This window comes from Eptatretus burgeri, chromosome 3 (assembly GCF_056783735.1).
Source record: "Eptatretus burgeri isolate ZD-2024b chromosome 3, Ebu_testis_v1, whole genome shotgun sequence".
Classification (NCBI taxonomy): domain Eukaryota; kingdom Metazoa; phylum Chordata; class Myxini; order Myxiniformes; family Myxinidae; genus Eptatretus; species Eptatretus burgeri.
In genome coordinates this window covers 54,914,627-54,924,998 of record NC_140963.1, presented here as the reverse complement: position 1 = coordinate 54,924,998, position 10,372 = coordinate 54,914,627, and positions in this window count along the sequence as shown.

The window sequence follows — 10,372 nt, the reverse complement described above, 5'->3', positions numbered from 1 at the left end:
GACGGCGCCGACAACACATGTACCCAAAACAAAAGGAAAAGAACCACCCTCAAGGATGAGGCGGGCCTGGGGCCGAGACCGGGTCGGGCCTACCCGTCTGATGATGAGACGCGAAGTGGCGGTGGTGCCTCAACTCCGCGGGCCTCGCGGACAGTGTCTGGTAGGGGGTGGGAAAGGGGGCCCCCTTTGTCGCACTATCTCAGCGCGGGGGGAAACAGGAGGGGGTTGCTGATGCTCGGGGGAAGGAGGATATCACCCTGTCTCGGGTCCCGCGGCGAGCGTCTCCTCCTCGACCTCGGTCGCGTTGCTGGCCTCTCCCTCTGCAGCTCCCGGCACTGACGCGAGCACCCCCTCGTCCGCCTTCGCCGCCGCCACCTCTCCACAGCTCCGTCTAATCGCCCTCGCCGTCTCCTCTCTTGGCTCGTCCCAACTCTTCACTCTTGACTTCTCCCACTTCTTTCCAGCTCCACCGACGACTCTCTTGAACTCCGCACAACTCTTAACTTTACTGACGAACGCAGCCGTTTATATAAGCCCCTTGGCTTCGCTCTTTCACCCTTGACCCTCTGCCTCCGACCCTTCACCTCTCTAACTGGCTCCCCATTGGACCGAGGAAAAGTGGACGTGAATGCTTTTTGATCCATGAATTTGCATATCGCGTCCTCACTCCACCGCCCTGGAGGCGGGGCCAAATCGCCCCACGCTCTCTGATAGGACGGAACAAAAGTGGGCGTGAGTCGTTTTTGATCCGTTTTTCTTCGGAAAGTCTGTAATGTTTCTGAATACGCTGCTCGGTGCGCGCCCTGCACGAGTCCAGTATCGGTGTCCACGAGTGGCGCGAGAATGGTGGGGATGCGACGGTGGCGAGTTGTGACGGTAAAGGTCGTGGCGGTTGTGGTGAAGCGGCGTTTGTGGTTGGTGGTTGTTGTGTGATGACTGTTGAGACGTGGTTGGTGCTGGGAGTAATGGCGGCTGGTCCAAAATAAAGATAGGAAAAGAAAAACGGCTATCCTGAAGAGTCGCAGCCCGACTAAATGACATTTATTCCCTCTAGACAACGGGTTTGGGCCTAACTACACATATACTTACGGAGATATCTCACCTAAGGGACCTGAATGGTGGTTTGTGAATTTCGTCAACCACAACAATATATATACATATGTATATATCTTCTTCCTCTTTCGGCTTGCTCCCGTTAGGGGTCGCCACAGCGGACCAACCATCTCCATTTCGCTCTATCCTCCACATCTTCCATTGACACTCCAACCACCCGCATGTCCGCCCTCACCGCATCCATGAACCTCTTCTTTGGCCTTCCTCTTCTCCTCCTGCCTGGCGGCTCCATGTTCAACATCCTTCTCCCGATATACTCCGTTTCCCTCCTGTGTACATGTCCAAACCATCTCAATCTCGCCTCTCTCACTTTCTCTCCAAACCGTCCTACCTGCGCTGTCCCTCTAATATACTCATTTCTTATCCTATCCATCCTCGTCACTCCCAACGAGAATCGCAGCATCTTTAACTCTGCCACCTCCAGCTCTGCTTCCTGTCTTTTTGTTAGCGCCACCTCCTCCAAACCATACAACATAGCTGGTCTCACTACCGTCTTGTATACTTTCCCCTTCACTCTTGCAGCTACACTTCTGTCACAAATCACTCCTGCAACTCTTCTCCACCCACTCCATCCTGCCTGCACTCTCTTTTTCACTTCTCTCCCACACTCTCCGTTACTTTGGACAGTTGATCCCAAGTATTTAAACCAATCCACCTTCCCCACCTCAACTCCTTGCAACTGCACCATACCACCACCCTCCCTCTCATTTATGCACATGTACTCCGTCTTACTCCTACTGACTAACATTCCCCTTCTCTCCAGTGCGTACCTCCACCTCTCAAGGCTCGATTCAGCCTGCTCCCTACTCTCCCTACAGATCATGATGTCATCCGCGAACATCATAGTCCATGGAGACTCCAGTCTGGTCTCGTCCGTCAACCTGTCCATCACCATTGCAAACAGGAAAGGGCTCAGAGTCGATCCTTGGTGCAATCCCACTTTAACCTTAAACCGGTCCGTCATTCCTACCGCACACCTCACCGCTGTCACACTGTCCTCATACATATCCTGCACGATCCTCACATACTTCTCCACCACTCCCGACTTCCTCATACAATACCACAACTCCTCTCTTGGCACCCTATCATAAGCTTTCTCTAAATCCACAAACACACAATGTAACTCCTTCTGGCCTTCCCTATACTTCTCCATCAACATTCTCAAAGCAAACATCGCATCAGTGGTGCTCTTTCCTGGCATAAACCCATATTGCTGCTCACAGATCGTCACCTCTCCTCTCAACCGAGCTTCCACTACTCTTTCCCACAACTTCATGGTGTGGCTTAACAACTTTATCCCTCTGTAATTTCCACAGCTCTGCACATCACCCTTATTCTTGAAAATCGGAACCAGTACACTTAATCTCCACTCCTCCGGCATCCTCTCACTTTCCAAGACTTTATTAAACAATCTGGTTAACAACCCCACTGCCATCTCTCCTAAGCACTTCCATGCCTCCACTGGTATACCATCTGGGCCAACCGCCTTTCCACTTTTCATCTTCTTCATAGCAGTCCTCACTTCATCCTTACTGATCCACCCCACTTCCAGATTGACTATCTCCACCTCTTCCAACCTTCTCTCTCTCTCATTTTCTTCATTCATCAGCTCCTCAAAGTACTCCATCCACCTTCTCAACACACTCTCCTCGCTCGTCAGCACATTCCCATTTGCGTCCTTTATCACCCTAACCTGCAGCACATCCTTCCCAGCTCGGTCCCTCTGTCTTGCCAATCGGTATAAATCCTTTTCCCCTTCTTTTGTATCCAACTTCTCATACAGCTCGTCATATGCCTTTTCCTTGGCCTTTGCCACCTCTCTTTTTGCTTTTCGACGCCACTCCTTGTACTCCTGCCGACTTTCTTCATCTCTCTGACTATCCCACTTCTTTTTCGCCAACCCCTTCTTCCTTATACTTTCCTGTACTTCCTCATTCCACCACCAAGTCTCCTTATCTTCCTTCCTCTGTCCAGATGTCACACCAAGTACCTTCCTAGCTATCTCCCTCACCACTTCTGCTGTCGTTGCCCAATCATCCCACCCATCTTTACCACCATCCAACGCCTGTCTCACCTCCTCCCTAAATTTCACGCAACAGTCTTCCTCCTTCAGCTTCCACCATCTGGTCCTTGGTTCAGCCCTCACTCTCTTCCTCAACCTCACCTCTAAAGTCATCCTACAGACCACCAATCGATGCTGTCGAGCTACACTCTCCCCTGCCGCAACCTTACAGTCACTAATCTCTTTCAGGTTGCATCTCCTACTTAAGTTGTAATCCACCTGTGTGCACTTTCCTCCACTCTTGTATGTCACCCTGTGTTCCTCCTTCTTGAAATACGTGTTTACCACTGCCATTTCCATTCTTTTTGCAAACTCTACCACCATTTGCCCTTCCACATTTCTCTTGTTGAGACCGTACCTCCCCATCACCTCCTCATCCTATTTATTCCCTTCCCCAACATGTCCATTGAAATCTGCTCCAATCACCATTCTTTCATCCTTGGATACACTCTCCACCACTTCATCTAACTCACTCCAGAAATCTTCTTTATATTCCATCTCACACCCCATATGTGGGGCATATGCACTAATGACATTCATCATCACCCCTTCAATTTCCAACTTCACACTCATCACTCGGTCAGACACCCTCCTCACCTCCAATACCCTCTTGACATGATCTTCCTTCAGGATTATCCCGACACCATTTCTCCTCCCATCCACACCATGGTAGAACAGTTTGAAACCATCTCCAATGCTCCTCGCCTTACTCCCCATCCACTTGGTCTCTTGTACACACAGTATGTCCACCTTTCTTCTCTCCATCATATCAGCCAACTCTCGCCCTTTGCCAGTCATCGTCCCAACATTCAGAGTTCCAACTCTCACCTCCACACTTCTACCCTTCCCCCTCTCCCACTGCCTCCGGACTCGCCTTCCCCCGTCTCCTTCTCCTCCTTCGCCCAGCAGTAGCACAATTTCCACTGGTACCCTGCTGACCACCGGTACCGGTGGCGGTCGTTGGTAACCCGGGCCTCGACCGATCCGGTATGGAAATTCGTTTTGTTGTCCGCATAATGATTTGGCATAGGTTTTTACGCCGGATGCCCTTCCTGACGCAACCCTGGTCGCCTCTTACGACACACAGGGATATGGTACACCTATTCTAACCGGGGCATACACCGGGCCCAGTACAACTGGTGCTCATTTCGCCGACCTCGGAAGGATGGCAGGCTGAGTCAACCCCCTGGTGTTTTCGACTTGGTTTTATATTGTTGCGGATTCGCGCCCGCCGGCGTGCGGACGGCCACGTAACTCGAATCGCGGCACGTCGCCCACCGGATGGACAATCCAGTCGTGACCCTCTCGGACTAACGCCGGGAACTAGTCACGGGTGGACCTTTCGGTCTCACCACGATCGTGCCAATCGGCTCCCGCGTGGGATAGGGTTGCTCGCCAAATTCGACCTACCTAAGTACCCACACGGAGGGTAGACCGGGCGATCGCACCTCGCCGCAGGTCGACTTCGGACACGGGCCACTTTAAGCGACCCGTTCCGTACTATCGGGATAACCGAGCGGTGTTATTCGTCGGCCTCGACGGTTCGATTAATTATCGGGCGTTTTAGCCCACGACCAACCCTTTACGTGAAGCAAGATGGAGATTCAATGAAAGAAAAGACGAAGTGAAGCGGGAAAACAGTTCAACATAACTCACATTTATTTCGTGATGAACGGAAAGCACACATATACAATTACACCAAAAGCAAATGTAATAGAAGAAGAAACACAATATTACACAAAAAGCAAATATAAAAGAGAAACACAATGCAGAGCTATCCGACTACCGAGCACACGGCAACACTTATACAATTTTACTTCACAGACGGCGCCGACAACACAGATACCCAAAGCAAAAGAAAAAGAACCACCCTCCAGGATGAGGGGGGTAGGCGGGCCTGGGGCCGAGACCGTGTCGGGCCTACCCGTCTGATGATGAGACGCAAAGTGGCGGTGGCGCCCCAACTCCGCGGGCCTCGCGGACAGTGTCTGGTCGGGGGTGGGAAAGGGGCCCCCTTGTCGCACTATCTCAGCGCGGGGGGAAACAGGAGGGGGTTGTTGATGCTCGGGGGAAAGGAGGATGTCTCCCTGTCTCGGGTCCCGCGACGAGCGTCTCCACCACGACCTCGGTCGCGCCGCCGGCCTCTCCCTCCGCAGTTCCCCGAATCCGACGCGAGCACCCCCTCAACCGCCTTCGCCGTCGCCACCTCTCCACAGCTCCGTCCTCTTCACTCTGACTACTACCACTTCTTCCCAGCTCCACCGACAACTCTTCTTGACTGCGAACTCCCAACCGCGAACTCTTACTCCTTGACTGACGAACGCAGCCGTTTATATCCCCCGTGGCCTCGCTCCCCCACCTTTGACCCTTTACCTCCGACCCTTCACCTCCAACTGGCTCCCCATTGGACCGAGGAAAAGTGGGCGTGAATGCTTTTTGATCCATGAATTTGCATATAGCGACCACACTCCAACGCCCTGGAGGCGGGGCCAAATCGCCCCACGCTCACCGATAGGACGGAACAGAAGTGGGCGTGAGTCGTTTTTGATCCGTTTTCTTCGGAAAGTCTGTGATGTTTCTGAACACGCTGCTCGGTGCGCGCCCTGCACGAGTCCAGTATCGGTGCCCACAAGTGGCGCAAGAATGGTGGTGATGCGATGGTGGCGAGTTGTGACGGTAAAGGTCGTGGCTGTTGTTGTGAAGCGGCGTTGTGGTTGGTGGTTGTTGTGTGATGGCTGTTGAGACGTGGTTGGTGGTGGTAGTAATGGCGGCTGGTCCAAAATAAAGATAGTAAAAGAAAAACGGCTATCTGGAGGGGTCGCAGCCCGTGTGAATGACATTTATTCCCTCTAAACAACGGGTTTGGGCCTAACTACACATATACTTACAGAGATATCTCACCTAAGGGACCTGAATGGTGGTTTGTGAATTTCGTCAACCACAACACTACCCCCTCCCCTTTTTGCAGACTCGTCCCGAGTTGTCAAATTTTCGTGTGCCATCATATGTAGTTTTCCCCTAGTACATTTTACCTACGGATCCCTGAGTGCGACATTCATGGTATTCGTGTCCCCAAAATAAATAACCTGAGGGCTGAGTAACTACCTAAACAAACTCACTCACACGGACGACTTAAATAAAATTGCCGGCGCTAGGACAGACATGCCGGGGGCGCACTCATATTTACAGTACATCTTAACCTTAACTTACAAATTTTACACTAAACCATGGCCCAGGATCAATGAACTCTGCAAAAAGAAAGCAGTTAGCAGGGAGCCAGGCTGCTCGCATGCAGTCTCTGGCTCAAAACAATGCAGGTGACAGGGAACGTGGCCGGCTGCTCACACGCAGTCCAAGGCCTTCCCTTTTGAACTGAACGCAGTGAACCACAACGGTGCATGGGCTGCAGAAACGTAGTCTCCGTGCCAGCTCAAGTGGCACACGCAATGAACACAACGAATGGATGGATGAATGGTTTGAACTGAACGCAGTGAACCACAACGGTGCATGGGCTGCACAAACGCAGTCTCCGTGCCAGCTCAAGTGGCACACGCAATGAACACAACGAACGGACGGATGAATGGTTTGAACTGAACGCAAACACGGTGCACGGGCCGCCACTGCAGGCCCGCGCTGTAGCTGCCAACAGGGCAGTTCTCGCAGCTTGCAAACTGTTGCCTTGATCCTGGCGCACATGGCAATGAACAGGGGGGGGCAAGGCAAAAATTGAACGGGGCTGGTGAACAGGGGCAGTGGGCATGGCATGGCAAAGGTAGCAGGCAAACACAGCCCGCAGAAGAAGGCCGTTGCAGGCAAACACAGCCGGCAGATGAACTGGCCGGCACAGGCCTTGAAGTACCACAGCTGCAGATGATCCGGCCGGCACAGGCCTTGCAGCAACACAACAGCTGCCGATGAAGTGGGCCGGCACAGGCCTTGAAGAAAAACAGCCAGCCGGCAAATGAAGCTGGCCAGCATTTGCCGTTCAGTGGAGGTTGGTGGAGGGAGTGCGGTGGTGCTGGCCACTCGGAAGGCGGGCTCGGACCTACCTACCTGTCTCCCTCCCACCTATCGCCTTTGCCTGTCATTGTCTATACCCACTCCCTTAATTTGTCAAACCCCAATTTAGCCCCAACTTATTTTTTTATTATTATTATTATTTTTTTTTCACTTCCCCACTATAAATCGTCCCCTAACCCCCTGTACTGTCCTTGTTCGGCTAACCTATTCTGTCACCTCGCCTACACCCAACCCCTACGTTCCCTTCCCGGAGGGGAACAAGGGAGAGCTAACGTCCTGTGTCGAGGCCCAACTCAAGCCTCAGAATGGCCTCCCCAGAGTTCGGCGATCTATAACCAAAGTGGGTCCAGCGGCCCACAACGAGAGCGAGGGGATGGATGGTGCGGAGGGGACATCTCCTAATCTACCCTAACCATTTAACTGTTAAACTACCCCGGGGCCTCAACAAGCGCCTCTCGCTTAAACTATTGGTTCTAACAACCCAGATTCCCGTCGCCTGTGTTGGTGTCCTCACAATTTCGGGCCTCGCCCCCCAATTTTCTCTCCGTGCCCTCACACGGTCTCATGGCTGGGACACGTGGCCCCCTTTGGCAGGCACGACCCTCTGCCGAATCTCCCGCTATGGCACCCCCGGGCACTACACTGCCTCCGAGCCTACCAGCTCCCTAACACCGGGGAGTGCCCCCCATGGCACCTCCCCTGAAATGCACACATGGCAGGCTGGCTTCCCAGGCCCCTTTCCGAGGGTCACCCTTGCCCACAACACTGCCCACGCGGCTAATGGCGCCCCGGGCCTCCGCACCACGCAGACGCACCCGTGCCCACTACGCTATCCCGGCCCCCCATGGGCTCTTGGCCTACCACGGCCGACTAGCCTGGTGCCCGGGGTACCCACTCAGCGATACTCACTTTTCGCAGCCACGCTCCCAGCCCGTCAACAGGGCTCCTGCACCCCTCCAAACGGGTTTCGAGCCTACATTCACACCAACAACAAAACGACCTCCATTTTTCAATTTGACTAACCCAGCTAACTCACTCTATACTGACCCCGGGGGTCCCTTGGGCGGGAGTCACTCCTCCCCCCAATCACTCATCGCACCATGCATTCCCCATTCGCTCCACTCACACAGACCCGCTGGCCTCACTCACTCCCCAAGCACATGCTTCCACTTCACTCACCAACTCTTCAACACACTCACCGCTGAACTCTGCCATCCTTCTATCTGCATCCCCTAACTAACTCGTGCTCCCACGTCGTCCCTTATACTATAGCACGTTCCATTTAACACTACGTAGCTAAACTACGTCCCCGCTACACATCCACAAGTCTGTCACTGTCTCCAAATAATCTCATTAATCAATTTCCCAACCTAAATCTCGCTACAATCCCTCTAACTAATCCATTCCACGGGCCCCATGAGGACTTACCCCTGCCCCATGGAGTCGGTCTAGCTAAGCTAACCCTTCCCCCTAACTAGTTTCCATTCTGTGCCCTGGTCAAGGGGGTCTTCCACCCCTTGCCCAGGAATCCTGTGCACCCGAAAGTGAGGCTTGCTGTTTTTTTTTTGTTTTTTGTTTTTTCCATGCGCAGCACCAGCGCGGCAACTCGCGCACTTTGCACCTGCCCGTGACGTCATGCAGCTGCACGTGTACCTCGTCCCTCCTTGGACGGTACCATCCGGCAGGGATACCCCTCCTGCCGGATTCCAACCCCACGTGCAGCCATGACGTCACCGTGCGCATATAAAAAAAAACACAAGCCCCACGTCTCGAGGGGTTCCCTACGCGAACACATGTGCTTTGCCCGTTGGAGCTTAACACACACGATCGCGTGGAGAACCCGTCCGGTCCAAATCCATAATCCTGCCTAAACTTTGTCCGTCCGCGGGATCGGCAAATCCACCGCTGGCGTTTCCGGACCGGGACTTCACTCTCGCAAGCGAGCACGTGGGGGCCTCGTGCGTTGCACAGCACGGACCTCGTGCTCACTGCTGGGTGAACCCGGCACGGTCCCCGAAACAACTACAGCCGCTACTCGGCTTTCTTTCCTCACATGTCGCCGTCGTCGCCATTCAACACACGCACTCCCGCGTGTCACGACGCTAACACACCTCACCATTAAACTCACACCGGGAGACGCGGCTGCATGTTCACACATGCTAACCGACATCTCCCTTACATACCGCTCTCTCACACACACGGTCTCCCTTGCACTCGGCCGTTCACTCACGCATGCTGCCTCCCTCGCACACGTGGCTCCCCTCACTCGCAGCCTTTCACTCACTCGTGCCATTTCCCTCACACAAACCACACTACTCACACACGCGGGGGCACTCACCCGCGGTTCTTCATCCACACACCGTGCCTCACTCATACACCGTGCCTCACTCACACACGCGGGGGCACTCAACCGCGGTGTTTCATCCATACTGGCCGTTTCATCCACACACACGGCCTCTTCCACTTGCGGTGCCCCTTTTACACACGGCGTGCTGGGAAGCACGTACTCCGGCACAATCGCCACCACACCACTCACACACGGGGTCGCTTCCACACACGGGGACGCACTCACACCTTGCACCACACACACAGGGACAACCACACTGGGGATTCGTGTCCCCACAAGGGTCTCCGGGGCCTCTATACCCCCCAAGCTCTCCGTGCACCCGTTCGCAGCACTTCTCCCCTCGAACTCGCAAAGCACGACCGAACTCACCTGGTCGTGACTCGCCTCAAGGGGGCATACTCCCTCCCCTCGTTCCTGGAGGAGGCCATCCAGCTGCTCGCACCGGGTCTCCACCCAGTCCGCGAGCTCACCCCCATTATCCTCCACTACCTCCGTGTGTGTGTGTGCGTCACTTACCCCGTCTTCATCGTGCAGTCTTCCCTCTATCGTTCCCATCTCCCGTGTCTCTGCCAACTCAGTCACCTCTTCACCCTTTACCTCCCTTGTCTCAACTATTATTTCCGTCTCTTCCCTTGTTATATCTGTGGTGTAGTCATGCCCACGGGGAGGGGCATGATGATGATGCATGATGGGCGTGATGGTGGAGGAGTGGCCGTGGGGGTCGGCAAGGGATATGAGGTGTGCACGCCGCCTGAGGCGTCGTAGTAATGCTGGAGTCGGCCGGCTCGTGAGTGTACCGCGTACGGAATAAAGGGGAGCCGCGGGCACAG